Below are 21,612 nucleotides of genomic sequence, written 5' to 3'. Positions count from 1 at the left end.
CAGGACTAGAGAGGCATTCCCAGTGGGTCATCAATCTTTATGGTGAGTTCTCTAACCAGGGAGCTAAAAGTTAGAAGATGAGCACCACCGCCGGGCCCAATCTGGTAGGTGGGCTCAGAGGGTGCCTGCAGGATCGGGCCAGGTAAGCAGCAAGTCACCTGTTTTCCCCTGGTTTGTGATTCACTCTGAGGCTTAAGTGTCTGGAAATCTAGAGTGAGGGAAACATGCACAGGCCGAGTTTAGTTGCCTGGGAAATTTGTACTTTGAAATATTTAGGTGTCAAGAGAGTTTTAGGACCTACAAAGTTCACTGGACATTTTATGAATTGCAGTGGGGGACTTAGGTACCTAAAAGCAGGATGCCTAAGTAGCTTTGTGGTTTCCACTCAGTGTATAAGTATCTCCTCTCCCCCTTGGTCTTGCTACTTCTCACCTATCATACTCACTGTCTGCTTCTTTCCTCTGCACAGAGAAAATTGGAAAGTAGGGAATGTTTTCATTTTCACTTGCAGGGCACTATCTAGCCGTCTGTTCTTTCCTGTCAGTGGAGTTACCTGAGTAGGAACAGAATATAGTCAGTCTGTGAGATTCACTGTTGCAGGATGCCAGAATCAAATTCTCTAGCTATAGTTTTAAAAAAACATTAGATAATTTTATGGCTAAGTATAAACATAAACAGGTCTTCTGCTTCAAGTCAGAAATTGATCATTGCAGTGATCGAAAAAGAACATTCTCTTCTCTTACCACCCTGTACAGCATCACAGTGTTGGCTAAGTATAATTAGTGAAGGCTTTCCGTGAAACAAGTGAAAGATATGAAAAAAGCAAAGCACCAGATACTAGCCACTTCTGGCAACTGTGAATACTAATGATCTGATCCAGTTTAAAGAATCCTATGTTCCATTTTTATGGGATCTGAGATACAGGACAGTTGATTTCTTAGGCTGTTACATACCTGAAGAGATCAAAGGTATAAAAAAATCCATATTAATCCAATGTGAGGTAAACATTTGGCCTTCCTGAAGTCAGAGGGAGTTTGCCAATGAACTTTGGTCACTGTAGGATAAGGCCCTTAGCTGGAAACATACTGACAACGGTAAGAAAATTGGGATTTTAACAGGCAATTCACTGAAAATTTTCCTAGATTTTAGAAATAATTTGATCAAGCTTTAAATGGGAAGAGACTATCAAAAGTCAAAATGTCTATATAACAAGCTCCTTCTGCTTCAATTGTTTCTTGAAGAATTAATGCAGAGCAAAAGTATTATTCAGCATAAGTGAATACAAGGATTTGTTTTAATCTGATCATTAAAAAAACCCAGTCAGACGTAGTTAATTTTCCTTGTCTAAAGATGATGTAAATGGTGAGTCTATCCATAGCATGTATGTTTTTGCCTTGTTAATATAAATGTTTTGAACCTATATGAAAAAAAGCATTAGCAAAGTATAGTGGATAAAGTGATTGTAATGTTCATCACAAGCCTTCACCATCAAGGGATATGAAAATCAAATATACCAAATCAATTGGTAACCAAACTGCTTCTTTGTTGGGAAGATTGACTGAAGTGTTAATGAGTTTCCAGAGCTTTACATCTCAGCTGCCAGGATTACTCTTCCTATAGTGTCTCACCTCTGGGGAAACAGCATTAAGTCATACTATTGGGAATGAGAATGGATTTGTTTGGCCAAGTGTTTTGTACTCCTTGCAGTTTTTGGAATGACCTTTATGCACCTCCTTCCCCCTTGCTGAAGTTAGGAATGGCAGAAGGATTTAGAATATAAGAGTTTAACAGGGTGACTTGCCCTGTAAGAGCAGGAGGGCCTGGGGTAGCCAACTCTGATTACTAAAAGAAGCTCACCTGCGCTGCATCAGGTGATTCCCTGTAAAGTGCAACTGAAAGGTGCCCCGAGAGAAAGGAAGGAATGTTCATAACTCACTGTAAGCAGACACTGCTAGTGAACAGACTCCAGCAGGGTCCTGGCATCTGGGATTATGACTCCAACTAGGAAGGACTATGAATAGTCTGCTAAGGTAGGAGACACTCTGAGCAAGCAGGGGAAAGTGTGCAAAAGCTCTCCAGGCAGGGAGGCCTGTGAGAGGCCCTGAGCTGCCAGGTGGATAAACAGAAGAGACTGCAAAACTCTCCTGACAGAATGGCCTGGGACTAGGAAGAGGAAATCTCTTTTTGTTGTACCTTAAATGGGGAATCTGAGTTTTATTCTGAGTTTATTTTCTGTGAATAAACCCAGACCCCAAGGAGAGGGATATCCTGAACACAGAAAACTGTGGAGGGTCTGCGTAAAGGGCCCTGAAGAGGAGTAAACTGAGGCAGAGTGCCACAGAGTGACATCTGGCTATGGGGTGGGACAATGGGCTCACGTAGTGGCTTACCTTATTACAGAGAGGCAGATAGGTGAGCTCCAAATGAATTTTTAGGCACTTTCAGCATTAGTTTTGTCAGCAATAACCTATTTTCAGTATGAACACCTGTAAATTAAAAATTCATTCTAATAATTATTTACCATCTTAAACACAGATGAATGTGTTTTAACAACATTAACAGATGATGACTCAAATATCAGTAGTATAAAAAACATGTTTGATTGCTGTTAAATCTAATCCCCTCATCCTTTCCACTAATCCCCAGTCTAGCAGTAGCATTTGAAAACATTCCAGTGCTAATCTCTCAGGGTCTAATTAGCATACATGAATAGCTTGAGGTCCAGATGTGCAGGTGATGAAAGACATTTTAGCAGCTAGAAGGGAAATTGGTATGTGTAATTGATTCTACCATCATTCGCAAATTACCTATAGTCTTTTCTTGTTCAGTCTTGCTTCATAGTAATGCCCATGGACAACATGGACACCTTCTGATGTTAGCAGCGTAGATCAGTTCTCCTGCTAGTGAGTTCACTGAGAAAAATCTTTGTCACTACAGAACATTGGGGGGATGAACTCCCTATGGTCAGTGCAGCAGACCAGGAACACTCAGAGCAACCTCTCACTTTGGCTGAGTTCTCTGAAGCCCTCCATCTGACAACAACAAATCTCTGGGCATCAACAGGTTGACAATGGAATTCTACAGCACATTCTGGGACATCCTTGGCCCAGATCTCGCTACCATCTGGACTAAGTGCTTGGAAAGTGGAGTGCTCCCCCTGTCATGTAGTGGGGCTGTGCTCACTCTGCTGCCTAAGAAGGGGAGACTTCCATGACCTAAATTCATACTGCATGGTTAATAGTGAAAGCCATCTCACTGCTAGCAGATGTTATCTACCCTGACCAGACCTACACCATCCTGGGACAAACCATCTTCGATAATGTCTACCTGGTCCAGGGCCTACTCCAACAAGTAAACAGAGAGAGTCTGTCACTCACCCTCCTGTGCCTGAACCAGGAGAAGGCATTTGACAGGGTGGATCAGAGGTATCTCACGGGCACTTTGCCGGCATTTGGTTTCAGGCCCCACTTTGTGGGGTTTCTCCAGGTGATGTATATCTCAGCGTACTGTCTGGTCAAGATCAACTGGGCCTTGACCAAACTGATCACCTTTGGTTGAGGGGTACATGAGGATGCCTATTGCCTGGTCAGATCAATGCCATCTCTATTGATCCCTTTCTCCATCTCCTTTGAAAGAGGATGATGGGGTTGGTGCTGTGGGAGCCAGACTTGTGGGTGTTCCTGTCAGAGTATGCTGATGTGTGCTCCTCATGACCTAGGACCTGGGAGAGCTTACATGGGTGGAGTCTTGCCAAACTATCTCTGTGGCAGACTCCTCCACCTGTGCCATCTGGGTCAATAGTTCTGGCCTGACATTTGGGGAAAGGATGGCAGGCATGGTCCCTCCCATTCACGCTTCAGGCCATTCAGTGAGGCAGGATAACATCTGTGCATGTTCCTTTCTGCCACTGATCCCTCCCTGCTGGAGAACTGGAGGGATCTAGAGGCCAGGGTGTCTGGCATAAAAATAGCCCTACTTGGCCGTACATTTTTGTTGTCTTCTCTGTACCTTTCCATTTCTAATATGTCTTTTTTGAGATGTGGCAACCAGAACTCAATGCAGTGTTCAAGGTGTGGCTGTACCATGGATTTATGTAGTGGCATTATGATATTTACTTATTTCCAATCTCTTTCCTAATGGTTCCTAACCTGAGCAGTTGTGGAAATGGTCAGGGCTGTTCTGATGCCTTTCCCTTTGGGGAAGGGCCCTGATGCTCAACCAGCTGTTTCTGCCCTTGCTCTGCCACTGGTTCAAAACCTTGAGCTTGCCCCAGGACCACTAGCCAGCCTCCAGGAGAAGATCCTGAAGGTTTTCTGGCCGGGGCTGCAGTGGGTCTCTGCGGGGGACATGAGCCTCCCCTTGGGTGAGGGCAGACAGAATCTGGTCTACATCTGCAGCCAGGTAAACACCTTCCACCTTCAAGACTCCTTTCAAGTGTTTGTAGTCTGACAGGGAGCATTCTGGCACACCTCTCTCCACCACCTCCTAGGGTTCCAATATGACCAGCAGCCTTTTTACCTTCACTCAAGAGGTCTCCCACAAGACATCTCTAAATGGCTGATCTTTTACTAGGACTTGGTAGCTAGTCTCAGTGACCAAGTCTGTAGCAGTCACCAAGGAGGAAGACCTCCTAGCAGAAACCCAGTTACACAGTCCATTCCTTAGTGTGCAGGTGGTGAAGACCCCTTGGTGCATTGGAAGTTGGCCCTGGCTGGTACCACCAGACTTGATCTCCTGGACAACAATCAGAGGAACTGGGTGACCTTTGTGGTGCTTGGCCAGTGCATGGTTCTGCCCAGTCACCACTTCCCTTGTTATTTACTCCAGGAGTTGAGGGCAGCCTTGTCTCCTGCTTCTCTCATTTTCATTGAGCTGGTCCTGAGGAAGGTTGCTCCTCACCCGCCCCTCACCTCTGGCCCTCCAGAATTCATCATCAGCCCCTGCAGCCAAGAACCTCCCTGGATGCCCTCGACACACCACCTGAGCCAGCGACACAATATTCGGCCGGTCTGTCTCCAAAGCACACCAAAAGAACATCTCTATGCACTTGCACTTCATATCATCCACTTTCTCACCCTCGTATCGCACCCTGACACCAAGTGGCAGGACCTGTTGCCACCTGAGGAGGGTGAAGAACAGCCTGTACTCCTTTCTGGTTCCACAGCCCACTGGGGATATTAGTTGGTGGCTCCTCCATAGAGCCGTGTACCTGGAATGATTCACAAATTCCACTGGCAACTGTCTCTTTTGAGGTGAGAGGGAGACCCTCATGCACATATTTGTAGGATGCATCAGGTTGCAGCCCCTCTTACTCTGGCTCTGGTTGCACTTTTCCCTGCACCTCCTGATCTATGCACATTTCATCCATGGCCCCCTAAAGTCTTGGAGCCTCCTCATCAACCTCCTCCTGGCACTGGTCAAGATGGCCATCCATCACACCAGAAGGAGAAGCTGGACAGGGGATGAGTGGAAATCTGTTACACTTACTTCTCCACTTATATCTCTGGGCAGAGTTCCTCTTGGATGCCTTTGAGGAACAGTGGGCACGGTTGGGGGCTCTTTTCTTGGTATTTCCCTCTGGATCCCTGATTCCTTACCTCTGACTTCACTCCCACTCCTTTTGTTTTGTTTTCCATTTGTTGTTCCCAGAAATCAATTGTAGCCTGGGCTGAATGGTTCCTCCCTCTTAATTGAAGAGGACTTTAGTTAGGGGGAAGTCTAGACTCAAGTCCCCCAGCCCTGCAAATGGCACATAAAAATGGACTCATATATATTTCCCCTTACTTGTTATGTTTTTAAGTGTCTTCCTAATGCTTTTAAGTTGTCCACCTTTCCAGTATCCAGTTTGACACATGCTTTAGCTTACAAGGAAAAGCAGCAAATGAAATGATGGGGCACAGGTAGACAGAATTCCCTTAGAAACTAACTGAAAGAAAAAAGCAGGAATGTGCTTTTTCTGTGGTAATTGACTCCTGCTTTGGAACATTCCCTTGGAAAACAACACCAAATTCAGGTATTGGAAGTGATTAGTCATCATGGATTATGAGTGCAGATGGAGAGCCTGCAATAATAAGTTTAGAGACTTGTGTTTTACTGAAAGAATCATTTATAAAGGGATACAGATTTAACTGGAGAGATGATGTATGATGGTGAAATAACAAAAAATATATATACCTAGAAAAAAAGATTGGATTTAAAATAAGAAAATGTTGCTTAAAAGAGATGATCTATAACACATTGCTTAAAGGGTACCCAAATCAAAAGACCCATCAGTTCTGGAATGTCAAATGTCTAGAGAGAGAGCAATGGGATTCCATTTGCTGCAGAAAACATTACTTTTTCATCTATATCTATATCTATACCTTCATCTATATCCACTTTTTCATCTAGATCTTCTGAGCTGCTGACCCCACTTATTTTCAGGGTCATCTTGTGTTTCGTCCAGGCAAAAGAGAGGCCTGAGATTAATGCAGGATGTGATAAACCTGATATATGGTAATGCTTCGGCACAAGAGGGCAACCAGAAGTGGATTAAGCCTAATTTTTTCCAGATCTAGTCCAATCACCAGCCCACCTCTCCTCCTGGTCCCCTCCCTCATTCCAATGTACACCGACAAATCAAGTTACTCATGATACTCCTGGTTTCCTACCAATTCCAGCTGCATCTTATTCTTCATGGAGGACTCAAAGACTCTTTGGTTGTGCCTGACTATAATGTTCATCCAAACTCTGTGGGTCCCTGGGCCCCCTCTCAGCTCAGGGTCTGAATCCACAAATGCATGGATCCTGTCTTAGTCCTCCTGTGAGGACCAATGAAGGACAGAAATAATCTGCCATCGGGTTTTAATCACAATTTTAATGCTATTTACAACAAGGAAGTGATTAAAAAATTTCTTGACAATTTGGATACCAAATATTGGGATAAATTTAATCTGATACAAAGTACCAATCTGGCTGAAAAGACCTTTACGGAAAGTTTTAAAATGTCTTTTTCCCCCCCAAAGTGCATTAAAATCAATAAACTAAACTAGACATAATATCTGTTTCACAGTTAGCAATGTAAAAACATTTCTTAGAAACAGTGTATGTTTTAGGGATCTGCATTACATTCTGCCTTTAGTGTTCAAGCATCAGGGGAAATTCATCCAAGCGTGCAAGTCCAAAGCATTTATTGTTCAAATTTAGTTATGGATTGATTACTTTTTAAAAACATTGTCCTTTTTGCATTGTCTCAGAGCATTCCATATTTGTGAGCCGAGTATATCTCAGCATTGCATGAAGAGTTTCACACACACACACACACACACACAAGTAAATCTAGCTACAGTATTAGAAGCAGATTTAGAATTCTAATGGCATTCTGTTTCCACCGGCCCATTTGTATGGGGCACAGAGATCTCTGACAGATACAAGGTTAGTACCCTCTCCCAAGTGTTTTCATGAACCAGAGACAGTCAGTTTGTATCTTCCCTTACTAGGTCCACACACTTGCACTAGCCAGATGGGTTTTCCCTGTCATGGGTTAGATAACAGTTTCTTCAGTTTTTCTGCCACTTCTATAATTTTGGCAATTTTGACTTTCCTCTGAATATTTTCTTCACCAGTTTCTTCAAAAGCCTTTGCATTCATCTAGATTGCATCAGAAATAACATGATAAATGTGGGAAAATTGATTATATCTCTGATGCTGTAATGCTAACAGCTCCCCATACTGCTAGCACAGTGCCACCAGGATAGCAGTACTTCAGCTACTATCTAGCTCCTATATGGGGATTGCTGGAGGCAAAGATTGCTTGAAACATCTTTGATGCTGGAAATTACAGTGCTAAGGAGGTCAGTGGACAAAAAGCCCTGGGATTTAGGTCCTATTTCCCCTTGGGGTAATTACATGTAACTTTATAGGATTGTATATTATTAATTATTACTCAGGGGATGGGGAAGGACTTAAGGAGGCAGTTGGGAGCTCAGTTGGAAGGAGCTTTGAGGGATGAGAAACAAGTCAGGGTGGGGGGCACCAGACCTCCTATTCTTAATGAGTATGAACATGAGCTGTGGAAGCAGGGAAGGAGAAGGTGGAGATTTCCCTCCATAAACAGAGTCCCTATGAGTAGGGTGGGAACTATGAACAGGAACTGGGAGATTTTGGGGGGGGGTTGGGGTGCTGGTCTAGAACAGCCATCCCTAATTCCCTTTGTCTGCAGTGCTGCTTACAAACAGTGGAAGAAGAAGGCTTGAAAGAATTGATCAGCTTCCAGATGACTTCACAAGCATGCTGCAGTTGGCCTCTTGAATTGAACATCACTCCCCACACTGCACTGGTTCCCCACCCAGTTCTGGCCCTCTTAAAGGTCTTGTTTCTTACCATCAAGGTCTTCATTGGGCTGTGATCTAGCCATATAAGAAACTGACTCTCCCATAACAAATCTCTGAGAATAATACAGTCAGGGGAGATGCTCCAGCTAAGGGAGTGCTATGAGGGAAAAATGTGTTTGCTGGGAACAGGACATTTTTTGGCAAAGGGCCACCAGGAGATGAATGTATATTGGGTACATGATTCCCTACACAGCAGTAGTTACCTCCAAAAGAGAATGGAAACTCTGAGCTCCTTCTTGGGGAGTTTCCTTCTCATTGTTACCTTGCAGAGGTGAGATTTGGTCTCAGTGGAAGAAGAAAGGCATTCAGCTTCAAATATTTCCAGATTCCCTGACATCCACCGTGGTCAATGTCATCTGCATATAAGTCTTGTGCTTCTGAACTTTCTCCTCAATGTAACTACCTTCTAGGTCTCTAAAGATTTCACCACTCAGAAGTGGGAGGCACTTAAATTAATCCTACTCTTCTCTCAGTCATTATTTGCCCACCACTCCCAGTACTGAAGGGTGGAACTCACACCTTCACTACTTTCTCCTCTCCACTGCTGCAATACCACCACCATCCCAACCCCCAGGCTTGTATTCACGATTTTTACATCTCCTCCGGTCGTGCAGGCAACAGAAGGGACATTTTAGGCATTGTCCTCCCTCCTGTGCAAAGCCTGAGTAAATATACTCTGTAAAGGGCTCACTGAATAAATCAAGGAGCACAAAATCATCTTCCCCAAGCCAAAGGGCCTGCAGAAACCGTCCCATGGCAGCTGTACCACACGTAAGAGAGGATGTTTGGCTTGTCAATATGCACAGCTTGAGATGCACTGGTCATGTCCTCAGTTTTTTTTTCTCCCATGGGCCTATTCCAGAGGCTATGAAATAGCTGAGCTGTGAAGCATAGTATTGAAAAGGAGGGACAATTCTAAAAAACAAATAGGTTGGGTCAAATTCTTATGACTCAACCGCACTGGTCTGTACCAGCAATCTCACCCAAAATAGCAGTAGAATAATAGAATCATAGAATCTTAGGGTTGGAAGGGACCTTAGGAGGTCATCTAGTCCAACCACCTGCTCAAAGCAAGACCAGCCCCAACTAAATAAAACTGAACTTTAGAAACCTCCAAGCAGGGATATTTCACCACCTCCCTAGGTAACCTATTCCAGTGCTTCACCACCATCATAGCGAAAAAGTTTTTCCTAATATCCAACCTAGACCTCCCCAACTGTAACTTGAGACCATTGCTTCTAGTTCTCTCATCTACCGCCACTGAGAACAGCCTAGCTCCATCCTCCCTGGAACCCCCTTTCATGTAGTTAAAGACTGCTATCAAATCTACTCTCATTCTTCTGTTCTGAAGATTAAACAAGCCTAGTTTCCTCAGCCTCTCCTCATAAATCATGTGCTCCAGCCCCCTAATCATTTTTGTTGCCATCTGCTGCACTCTTTCCAATTTGTTCACATCCTTTCTGTAGTGGAGGGCCCAAAACTGGACACAGTACTCCAAATGAGGCCTCACCAATGCCGAATAGAGGAGAATAATCACTTCCCTCGATCTGCTGACAATGCTCCTACTAATGCAGCCCAATATGCCGTTACCCTTCTTGGCCATAAGGGCACACTGTTGATTCATATCCAGCTTCTTGTCCATTGTAACCCCCAGGTCCCTTTCTGTAGAACTGCTGCCTATCCAGTCGGTAGCAGTGCATGGGATTCTTCTGTCCTAGGTGCAGGACTCTGCACTTGTCCTTGTTGAACTTCAGCAGATTTCTTTTGGCCCAATCCTCTAATTTTTCTAGGTCACTCTGTATCCTATCCCTGCCCTCCAGTGTATCTACCTCTCCCCCCAGCTTAGTATCATCTTCAAACTTGCTGAGGGTTCAATCCACCACATCTTCCAGATCATTAATGAAGATTTTGAACAAAACCGGTCCCAGCACTGACCCCTGGGGCACTCTGCTTGTTACTGGCTGCCAACTAGACATCGAGCCATTGATCACTACCAGTTGAACCCAATGATCTAGCCAGCTTTCTAGCCATCTTATAGTCCATTCATCCAGCCCATACTTCTTTAACTTTCTGATAAGAATATTGTGGGAGGCCATATCAAAAGCTTTGCTAAAGTCAAAGTATATTACATCCACCGCTGTCCATCATTTATCCAAGCTTCCACTTCTTGTAAGGTTCTTTTTTGTGTTTAAACTCATGGAAGACTTCTTTGTTAAGCCAAGCTTGTCACCTGCCATATTTGCTATTCTTTTTGCACATTGGAATGGTTTGTTCCTGCGCCCTCCACAAGGTTTCTTTAAAATACAGTCAGCTCTCTTGGACCATTTCCCCCTCATATTAGCCTCCTAGGGGATCCTGCCCATCAGCTACCTGAGGGAGTCAAAATATGCTTTTCTGAACTTCAGGGTCCGTATTCTGCTATTCTTCTTTCTTCCTTTTGTCAGGATCCTGAACTCAATCATCTCATGGTCACTGCTGCCCAGGTTACCACCCACTTCTACTTCCCCTACCAGTTCTTCCATATTTGTGCGCAGCAAGTCAAGGGAGCCCGGCCCCTAGCTGGTTACTCCAGCACTTGCACCAGAAAGTTGTTCACATCACTGTCCAAAAGCTTCCTGGAATGTCTGTGCTCTGCTGTATTGCTCTCCCAGCAGATGTCAGGGTGATTGAAGTCACCAGGTCCTGTGATCTGAAAACTTTCACTAGTTGTCTGAAGAAAGTCTCATTTCCAGTATTAACAGCAGAGTCTATAGCCTATTGTCTATATATCTATTCATTGTTACTTGTTTATAATTCTTAACCTTTTGGGAAGGTATTGTTTTTCCATCACTGCTGTTATGAGCAGTTTGAACATTATACCTAATTATTATGTGTGTTCGGTTTTTTATTTTGTTTTCTTTGAAAGAACAAGAGGAAACTTTCAAGTGCATTAAGTACTTCTTGTTTTACCCACACAACTCTCCCTCTGTTTTCATAACTGCAGAAGAATGGCTTTCTAAAAAAACAAAGAGAAAGACACGGGGCCAAGAGAAAAGATTTACATTCTCAAGAAAAAAGTAGGAGAGTGTTGTTGCTTGTTTTAGTAAAACTGCCTGTAAAAAGTTCCTGTTGGGTAACAGATTAATAATATAGTGATACACATGAAAGCAGTAATTTCTTCTAAGTCATTACATGCAATACATTTTTTAGAATTATAAATGTGACAAGTTGAATTGATGAAATGCAGGCATAATTCAGCACTAACCAACAACTAGAGAAGAACAGGGAGATACAGAAGAAAAACATGATGTCTTTATTCTATGGGCTAACTACACACTGTGTATCATTGTTTTGTTGTGATATTTCTGCAATCTCATGTGATAAACAGTGGGCACAATCCTATAGACCAGAATGAAGTGGGTATCATTTATAGTACCATGCCCAGGAAGAGCATTAATTCTAGGGTCTTGATGTTTGGTTGGACTTCAACTCTGGTTCCGCTCATGCATAAACAGCTTTACACATGCACAGAAACAAGTGGAGGCTAGAATGAGAAAATAAGGCCTTGGATATCATTACATTGGAGGATTTTTAGCTACATTGAAAGGGACTCAGTCTCATGTGTCTATAGAAATATAGTTTCTCTAGCAGTGCATTAGTGTTTGCGCACAGATAGTCTGTTATTTATTAGTTTATGCAATATACATAATCTTATGGTTCACATACACACAGAAACCATTAATTCCCAGATGTTTATATATATTATCTCATTTAATATAATTTATCAACCATGAATAGCTTATTTAGTTGTAAACATTTTTTAGAGGTTAAGAGGATATTCAAGTTCCAAATGTAATTTTCATAAAATATTTATACCCAGTCTTAAATATTCCAAAATATCACAGTACCTACATCGAAAATTAATTTGCCCAATAACTACAGACTGTCCTAGTATACAAATCACAGCAAGATGTATCAGCCAGTTGATCAGATCCAAATAAATTACACTGTATACATATAATATTTCACATAATACACATTACACTTTTTTTTTTTTCAAATAACATTTTAGGAATTCACTGAAATGAAAAACATACACATATACAGTGTTAACGGAATTAGTCACAGATAAACACATTTACAATAAATGATAGCACATCGTGACATCACTCTGTGAAAATCCTGAAAAGCAAACTGAGTGACAATTTTGGTAAGTGTAAATAGTAATACATGTAGATTGTGTTCATGTGCCAAGGAGGAATATATAATGGATCATAAGGTCAAGAATGTGGGAGAGAATACAGACGTAAGGGGCTACTGGTAAGAAAGGGCACAAAGATTCATGTAGGGCAGCACCCAGTAATGTTGACGAAGTCAAAATAAATCTAGTCAAACATATACAGATTGCACAGGATATTATTGTGCCATTAAGGCACTGGCCTTCTTTGGCGTTGATGCAGTGCTGGAGTGGGGTGAGCGTAGTAAATCTGCGTTTACTTTAGGAAAGGTAAAGGTCCCCTGTATAGTATGTCAGAGTCCTCCAGTTCCATTCCCTACACATTTTCTTTTCCAGAAATGCATTGAGATACTTATGAAACATATAAACCTGCTTGCTATATCCAGAAGGCCTCCACAGAAGACCCCCAGGTTGCCAGGATAAAGCAATGCCCTTTTTAGGGTCATATATTTTTCATTCTTGTTTTAAGTATCATAAATGTTTTCATAAATTTCTGACATTGAAAGAGAACAGAACTGTAATCTCAATAAAAGTATTGAACCCTGAAAAGTAGACTTTGATTTATGTGCTAATTTAAAAACATTATTCTTCATTCCAAGAGAAGCACATTCTGTAAGCCCTGAGTAGGCATTACCTGATTAGCTTTCTCATGGAGATGATACACTGCCACACATTGTAGGAATTCAAAATTATTCAATCCCTACATTTTTATAAAGTGTCACAAAATATTGTTTATTTTTGTTGCTGTGCTTTCTGGATCCTTGCAACCTGATATTTCTTAATTTGAACGTATTTTCCAGCTCATCAATTCAATTAACCAGAGCTGTTGTCCTTCAGATTTACAACCAGGCCAATCTTTTATCCAATGTGACTTATCCTCGTGTTTTCAGTTTTCCATCAACCTCCTGCAATTTGAAACCAAAGTTTTGAACTTCTTATGCCTGTCAACTCTGGTAATTTAAATTGCCTCTCACCTTTTAATATTGTCATAATGAGAAAGTTCTGTTTTATTTGCTAAATCAAAATGAATGCCTCTAGATGCTAGATACCACAGTAAAGGGTGTAGTATAGAAACTAGAATAGAATAGCAAGCAGGCCTATCTTTCTTTAATGATGGAAGCTGAATTCTGATGTACCTCTCTTTCCAAGGACTAACCATGACATCCTTCCTTTTTACCAGCACTTAAGAGAAGGGGTTTAGAGGAACAATCTTGTGGGTTTTGTTCCCAGCTCCAATACTATCACATGGTGTCACTTTGGGCATAGGCCAACATTTTCAAAACCTTGAACAGCTGCAAATAGCCATCTGGACACCCACCTAGGGACTCACATGGGAACTGCATACCCAGAGGATTTTCAGACGCAATGCTCGGCCACACAAACATTTTTTTGAGAGCTCAGTGGCTTGAGCCCTCCAGAGCCTGGTTCAGAGGTCTGATCTCTGAAAAGGGCACCCAAACAGCAATTTCAGAAGTGCCCACGGCTGCTCAAAGGCTGTTCCAGCTACTCCAAAACTAGTTGTCAGAGGCAGAAATAAGCAAGTGAAGGTGCTCCTGAAGCAAACTTTCACTGGATACTCGGTAAACTGTGAATCCTTAAAAACAGCAGCACATGGAGTAATGGCTGGCAGGCATATCTGAGACACATAGAAAGAGATTCAAACAGATAGAATGTGAAAGTAAGAGACAGAGAACAAGAAATAGACCTTAACATTTATATGATTAGTACTGGCAAGGAGGAGCAGAATCAGGAATTTTGTAGGGGAAAGCAAATGGGAAGGGCTGTGGCACTGGGCTTGTAGTTGGGAGTTGCTAATGAGAACAGCACAAGGGAACAGGTCCAGTATAATACCCTAGCCGTGGTGGGGCTGGTATATTATGAGGTAACTCAGGGAAAAGAGACATGAGACAAGGGATGAGCACAGAGTAAGAAGTGCCCATACCTCCCAATAGGGTCTGTGAACCTGAAAGACCCTCCTTTGAGCCACTGAGAACATAGAGAGGTATACATTCACCCCTAAAGGTACAGAGCACCTCTAGGACGAGATGAAGAGTGGGCTATAGAAAATGATACAGAGGAGCCATTCCAAGTCTGTACCAGTCAAGGTTATCCATTGGCACTTGACATTTTTGCCATCATTGGAAACCCCACTGACATCAGCTAGTGAACTGCCTTTGAGGAATTCCTAAATATTATGACCCACAGGGCTATGGTCCACATTAGTTCCCTGTAGATAGGCAGACAACACCAAACTGAACATGAAATCTGTTTCCCATCTGTCCTGGGCTTTTTAGAGAAGACATATATACCTGTGGTGGGACCAGCGATAGATAATGCAGTTTATGGAAATAGAAAACATATCTGATCCATGAATATAATGGCTGTATACACAAAGATGGTGTTCATGGCTGTGTTGTATCATGCCACACTCATAATCATACCCATGATCACGCCATAACTCCTGTATCCTGCCACTACATACCCCAGTTTTCACCCATTCCTTGCTCTACCTTTCTAACACTCACATACACAGCATTTATCCAGTTTAGAATGTGAGTCCATGGCCTCCTCTTTAAGATGGCAGTGAGATTTCTGAACTATTTACCCAGCAGTTTATCTTCAAGACTGAGAAGGGATAGTTATTTCTGTAATAACAGTATCAAATTCCACTTGTGAGCTTCCACTTGTTCCTCTCATGCTCTTTGCCATTTCCCTTATCATGTACACCTACCACAAATCCTGTGGTATGGCACAAAGCTCCCTTCTAACCAGCTTGGACTCATTAGCATATGCTCAGGAGCCTGAAGAAAATCTCCACTGCCTCCGCCTCTATCTTGACTCAAATCTCACACTCACTTTGCTATCAGAAGCCTGAGAGTTTGGTTATACTCAAGCCTAAAATATTCTCTTTCTCTAACACCCTCTTGTTCACTCCTACTTTTGTACTGAATCCTTGAATGAACAGCAAACCAATGAAGTGTCCTAGGATGCAGGTCATAGGTTCTCCTTTCTGTGTTGGAGTGAGGTAATGAGATGCAGTGTTTGAAGAGCTGGGATTTAGACAGATCATAAAGGAGAGAACTACAATAGTGAAGATTAAATGGAGAGAAAGACATGAATAAGATCTTTGGTAGAGAAGTGACTGAGAGAAGGACTGGTAATGTTATGGACATGAATCTAGTCAAATTTACAGACATGAGAGATGTGGAGAAAACTAAATTCAAGGATGAGTCAGACACTTAGCTATAGTAGAGATGAATGAGAGATTTGAATTGAGGATGAGGGATCTGAGTTGGGATTACAGTCTGTGGTGATCCTCTTATCTAAAACAACATCACAAAAATAAGGTATTTTTTTGCAACTGAAGTACCTTGACTTTCTCTCATGTCCTTTTCCCATCTATTGTAGTCTCATTTTGAACAAGTACCAATTTTATTTTCTATAGTCGTTATAATTAGTTGCAAAATACTGGACTACAAATTGTATAGACTCACTTGATCAAGATTTCTTCAGCATATATTTTCCCTCAGAGTATGTCTGAGTGCCTTCAATAATCATTTTGCCCTAGTTTGCATTTAAATGTAAGTCATATTAGGATTCAGACATTCTATTGGATATACTAATCTGTTTTGCAGATTATGTCAGTTTGGGATCTTGCTACATCCCTGAATATTCTATGCTAAGATTAAAGCTGTTTAAACATGACAATGTTTTATGACATGTTTAACAAATTAATTGCAAAAGGTTAGAGATTTCATTTGGACTGTTGGATGTGCAGTTACCAATGTGATTTTTCTAGGACATTATTATTTATTGCCTAAAGCTGATGTATTTTACAGAAAAGACAGTGAGAAATGGAAATCAAAGGGTCTGATTCTAGTGTCACTTATAATGGCAGAATTCAAAACACCTGTGTTCTACCTATGTAAACCTGGTAAAGATCACAATGAGGGCTGGAATGTTAGAAATCACTTGAAATCAAACATTACAGCCTGTCCGTTTTCCCCTCCCTGGACAGACACCAGTCTGTTGTGAATAGATCCAATGACAGGATCCTACATACCTCTAAGCCCCTTGGTCTAGAAAATAAGTGGTCATTGTTACAAGCTCTTGGTCTCTAAGGCACACCCTTCAGACAATCTTGTTTCTGAACCCCTTTGTGGGGATGTGAGATTCTGCAGTCCAGCTGCTTTATACACCAGAACCTGTGCCTCATTCCTCCCACTCCCCCAGTTACTTAGATATATTCTCCAGAGTCCACATGGCTGTGGAAGCTCTTGTTTCTCAATTAATCTCCTCAGGGACAACCTGGCAGGAAAACAAGGAACTCAAACTTAGCAAAGTAATTTCTTAATCATACACACTTTACTCTTAACAAAATGTACTTGAGAGTTACAGATCTTTGAAATGGATGGACAGTCCCTTGCTCAGAAAAGCATCCTCTTTTAAAACAGTCTCCTTCTCTCTTTGGGCCATGTGCTTCTGGTGGGAGATATCTGGGCTCCATTCCACTAGCCCAACACCCAAGTCAACTTCTATATAGAGAGGTATTTAAAGTCAATAGGCCTACTGGTAGAAAACCCATTATTCTATTGTCATTCAATGTTGATGGTCTTGATTGTTGTCTGCCAGCTTTTCAGAGGTAGTCACTCAATTAGGTATCAGTCCCGCACTACAGAATGAATGCTCATACCCATAATGGAGGTTGCAATACTCTGTGAATGTCACACTTCCAAATGAAGGTTACAAAACAAAGCAGTGCCCCTGAAAATGACATTCCCAAAAAGAAGATGAAGTTCACACTTTGACAGACAGTACCCCAACCTGTAAGAATGTCCATTACAAAGCAAGTGTGTGTGTGTGTGTGTGTGTGTGTGTATATATATATTCATTAATGAATCCATTATGCAGTAAATGGAAGATCTAGAACTCATTTTCAAGATAGCTACATAGGAATGGCCATACCAGATCAACTTAGTGGTCCATCTAGTCTGGTATCATGTCTCATACAGTGACCAGTGTAAGATGCTTCAGAAGAAGTTGCAAGTGACTTTGAAGTAGGGAGTTATGAATAATGAGGCTATAGATAAAATTTCTTTCTAACCCTGATCAGTTACGTCTCGAAATATTAAGATTTTTGAGGTTTGTTTCTGTGTTTTTATCCTTATATTCTACTAGAACTTAATGGAGCCTGTTTATCTAACCATAGATCTATGATGCTTGTACAACAACACTCATTAGATAGTATGAAATAGCAGATATCTACAAGGAGGTTTCTACTTCCTATTATCTATTGCTCCAGGATATCTTGTCAGTAGCTTTATTGGTACAGTGCACCTGGAGGGAAATCATTCTTCCATTCCTTTTTCCTTCAAAGCCTGATGCTTTCAGTAATATTAGACAGGAATGACTCAGTACATCCACTGTCTTACTTTCACTTTTATTTTTAACTTCATTGCATTAAATAACAGGAGAGGAGTGGAATAGAAAATATGCTGGCTGAAAATCTTAGATATCAATATAAGGTTTCAGTAAAACCTGAAAAACAAATGCTGCATTGAAAGCCTATACGCAACATTCAGAGTTGTCAGCTTCTCAAAAAAGAGCCACATAAAGATGTCATATATAAAAAGTATTCACCCCTAAAAACTAAAAATCCTGGGGTGAATTCCTGTCTCCATTGAAGCCCATAGCAAATTCCCACTGACTTCAACAGGGCCATGAATTAGCCTCTGATGTTCAACCTACTCACATAAGCCAATGCCTTGGTGTGGAACAGAGAAAGTGACAGAGAAATTAAATAATAACACTTCATACTAAGAGTACATTTATAAATAATTTATAAAGGATTAATATGTAATTAATGGGTATTATGAGCATGTTACAGAGCTGAGTAGTGTTATAAAGGGTTATAAGCATATCAGGTGAAAGTGCTCTAGTTGGTTATAAACCATAGGTATAACCAACCTAAAACCTGTTGAGCTCTCCAACAGTGGATTAAACATTTATTAGAACATTGGTTAATAATTTATAACCTTTTATAAACTATTTACAGATGTACCCCTAATGTAATGTCTGACCAAATAAACTAATGATGGGGAAAAACCATTTAAAAACATCCTATTGTAAGACTCCAATTAAATGGTACCAGTAAAAATTATACCTTTTTATTAAAAAAAGAAACCCCAACCTATTAATAATTTTTAAGCAATGCATTTTGCATATAAGGATTTTTTAAACATTACTATTTGTGGCTGTCATTCTAATTATTTAGTTCTGACAAATTGCAGCCTACTTTTAAAGTATGTGTCATGTTCCACCCTAGTGCGTAGTGGCTGGCTAATGGAGTTGCTGGGCTGTGGTGCTGAAGGTCTTGTGTTCACATACAATTGAAATGTGTGTACGGCACTGAACCAAGAAAATAATTTGTTGGAAGAATTTTGGTCTTCATGGGTGAGTTGGGGAAGACATGTGAGGAGGTTCCCCTACTAGCTCTGGCTGGTAGGTCCTCTTTGCAAATTAAACAGTCCACCAAGGTACTTCCACCAAGTGTTTTTAATATTGTTTATTCTACAGGTGCATCACAACATAGCAGCAATTATGTGGAGGCCTCTTCCTGCTCCCTGGCTCATCATTTTATACTGCTTGTTTTCTCCTCGGAGATATCCAGCTGGTGATCCACCTCATTAGCTCATCCAGCTCCCTACAGATGCAAGTGATCCCTTCTACTTTTCCAAACCCAAGCTACCTAAGTATTTCCTCCTCTAACTACACCCAGTATCCTGAGTATTCTAACTGACCAGTTTGCTGGCTTCCAAAGGGCTCGATTTATAGCTGCTAATTGCACCCTGTCACAGCATGTCATAGAGGATTAGGTACACATGGGAGCCAAGGACTTCTGGGTTCGAAAGAAGTTAGGAATTGGCACTAACTTGAATGACCTTATTTATAAGATGGAAACAATACTACCTAACTTATTAATTTTAGGTGGACATTAATTAGAGAATGTTTGTAAATCATTATGAAGAATAGTTATACCAGCACAAGTATTCTCATCCAGGGTGTTTCACATAACACCCATAGAAAACCATTTGGTTGTAACACTTATTTTATACGTGGGTGCTGATGTTAACTGATTGTAGTGTACACTAAGGAATACAGAGATAGACAGTCAGTGGGTACTTTTTAAAATCCCAATCTCAAGAATGTCTTTGGTCCCTTAAATGTTTAGGGACTTGTCCTCCATGTTCATTTTGTACTGTTTAGCTGTGGGACAGTGAACTGAAACAAGTCAGAATCCCGCTGGAAAATTCCCCCATAGAAGGAAGGTCTCTACTCCACTCCACTGCCTCCTGTGCCAGAAAACCCTCCCCTCTTCCCTCCTCACCACAACCACATAAGGGTAGAGAGGTGTGACTTGTGAATGGGGAGAGGGCATGGTAGAGTAAGGCATTGCGACACCCAATTCTCCACTAGTTTAAGATCTATGCAGAGCCTTACAGCGGTGGCATTCCCTATCAACCATAGTTGGACCTAATCTCTGCTGAGGCACATCAGAGAAGCAAACCAATACAGTCAAATAGTTTACTTAAATCTATAGCGAGAAACACTCAATAGAGAGTTGAGTGAATGAGGGTGACTCGAAGCTTTGGCCAAGAGGGCCCCTGGTGCTTGACTAATCTATGATTCATTTATATTGGATGGAGTTATTGCAATGGGGAAAGTTTTATCATTTTTAAGTTACTTTGATACTTAATGTTATAGAGCATCATATGTCTTACATTAGTCTCTTGCAGGGGAAAAGAAAAGAATCTGGGCCCCATTAAAGTCAACTGGGACAAAATTTCACCCTTATCCTCATGAAAGAATGGACTGTTTTATTGTCAGTTGATGATTTTTTTTGTCGTTGCATACGAAGAAAATATGGAGGAGATAAAAAAAAACCACCCAAAGCATAGGGACAAGATATGGTCAAATGAATATTATTCACCATGTGACTGAAGCCCAACAGATGGAGAGAAACAGCTGAAGAAAAGGGAGGGGTGGGTGGTTGTGTCAGAAGCATGAAACTGAAAACAGATCCGAGAACATACTAAATACAAATGAAATGGAAAACTGAAGACTAAGTTTATTGTCTATTCAACTCATAGAAGAGTTGATACATTGACAGCATTATAATATGAAGCTGATAAGGTCTTTTTTAAGTGTGATTTTTAAAATATTTTTCAAACAATTTAGAAACATTATTTTGTTCTTTCATATTTTTTCATATATCTTCAGCAATAACTGCAGATTTTGTGCACACAGCATTTTTTTAAGTGCACTAGACTATTCTCTATGTTTCCAGTTCCCTGAAAACTGTAAAAATTTGAATGACACATTAGTTCCACAATGAACATGTTTAAATTTACTCAAACACTATGCTAATACAAAAATCTCTCTTTTCTCTTGTATTCATTACCTTTTTTTTCCCAGTGCCACCTTATGGATATAAAGCAGTTATGTGCAATGTTATTTCTGAAATGCTGGTATCTTTTCCTTCACATTAATAACCATAATTTTTCCTTTGCTTCTCACTAATTTCACAGGCACACTCAATGCTTGTGTTTTCATTTTATTTCTTGGTTATTATTTCACACTGTTGTAATTGATAAAGGCCTGTTTGTCTTCAGGTAAGTATGTGGTGTTGTCAGTGTGTGTTGGTTCATCTTTCAATTAGCAAAATAGAAGAACATTAATGAATTAATAATAAGGAACAGAAGGAAAGTATAACTGTGCCATTTTTAAACCACAAGAGGCTTGATCCTGTATCAGTGACGTCAATAGGAGTATTGTGTTTGACTTCGATGGGGCTGTGGTAGAGAGAGAGAGTTTAGAATAAGGATAATTGAACAAAGGATAAATTACTGAACCAAAAGGCAAATAAGGGAAAAACTCGGATTGCAAATAATGGCTTAAACATGTAAAGGAAGACAGATATTGTCTTTTAAAAATTATATATGTTTGAATTCAAGGAACCTTGAG

General features: G+C 41.0%; 1 long non-coding RNA gene across 1 annotated transcript; it reads left to right on the top strand.

Annotated features, from left to right (window-relative positions):
- The first annotated feature begins 1,920 nt into the window (after nucleotides 1-1,920).
- Nucleotides 1,921-21,232, top strand: LOC137163617 (uncharacterized). Its single transcript, XR_010922735.1, has 3 exons — nucleotides 1,921-2,030; nucleotides 19,165-19,299; nucleotides 20,375-21,232. It is a non-coding gene; the product is annotated as an uncharacterized lncRNA (long non-coding RNA).
- Nucleotides 21,233-21,612: the final 380 nt, after the last annotated feature.

This window comes from Emydura macquarii, unplaced genomic scaffold (genome assembly GCF_026122565.2).
Source record: "Emydura macquarii macquarii isolate MOO-44397 ecotype Brisbane River unplaced genomic scaffold, CSIRO-AGI_Emac_v2 contig_2636, whole genome shotgun sequence".
Lineage (NCBI taxonomy): Eukaryota > Metazoa > Chordata > Testudines > Chelidae > Emydura > Emydura macquarii.
This window is presented reverse-complemented; position numbering and strand designations above follow the sequence as displayed.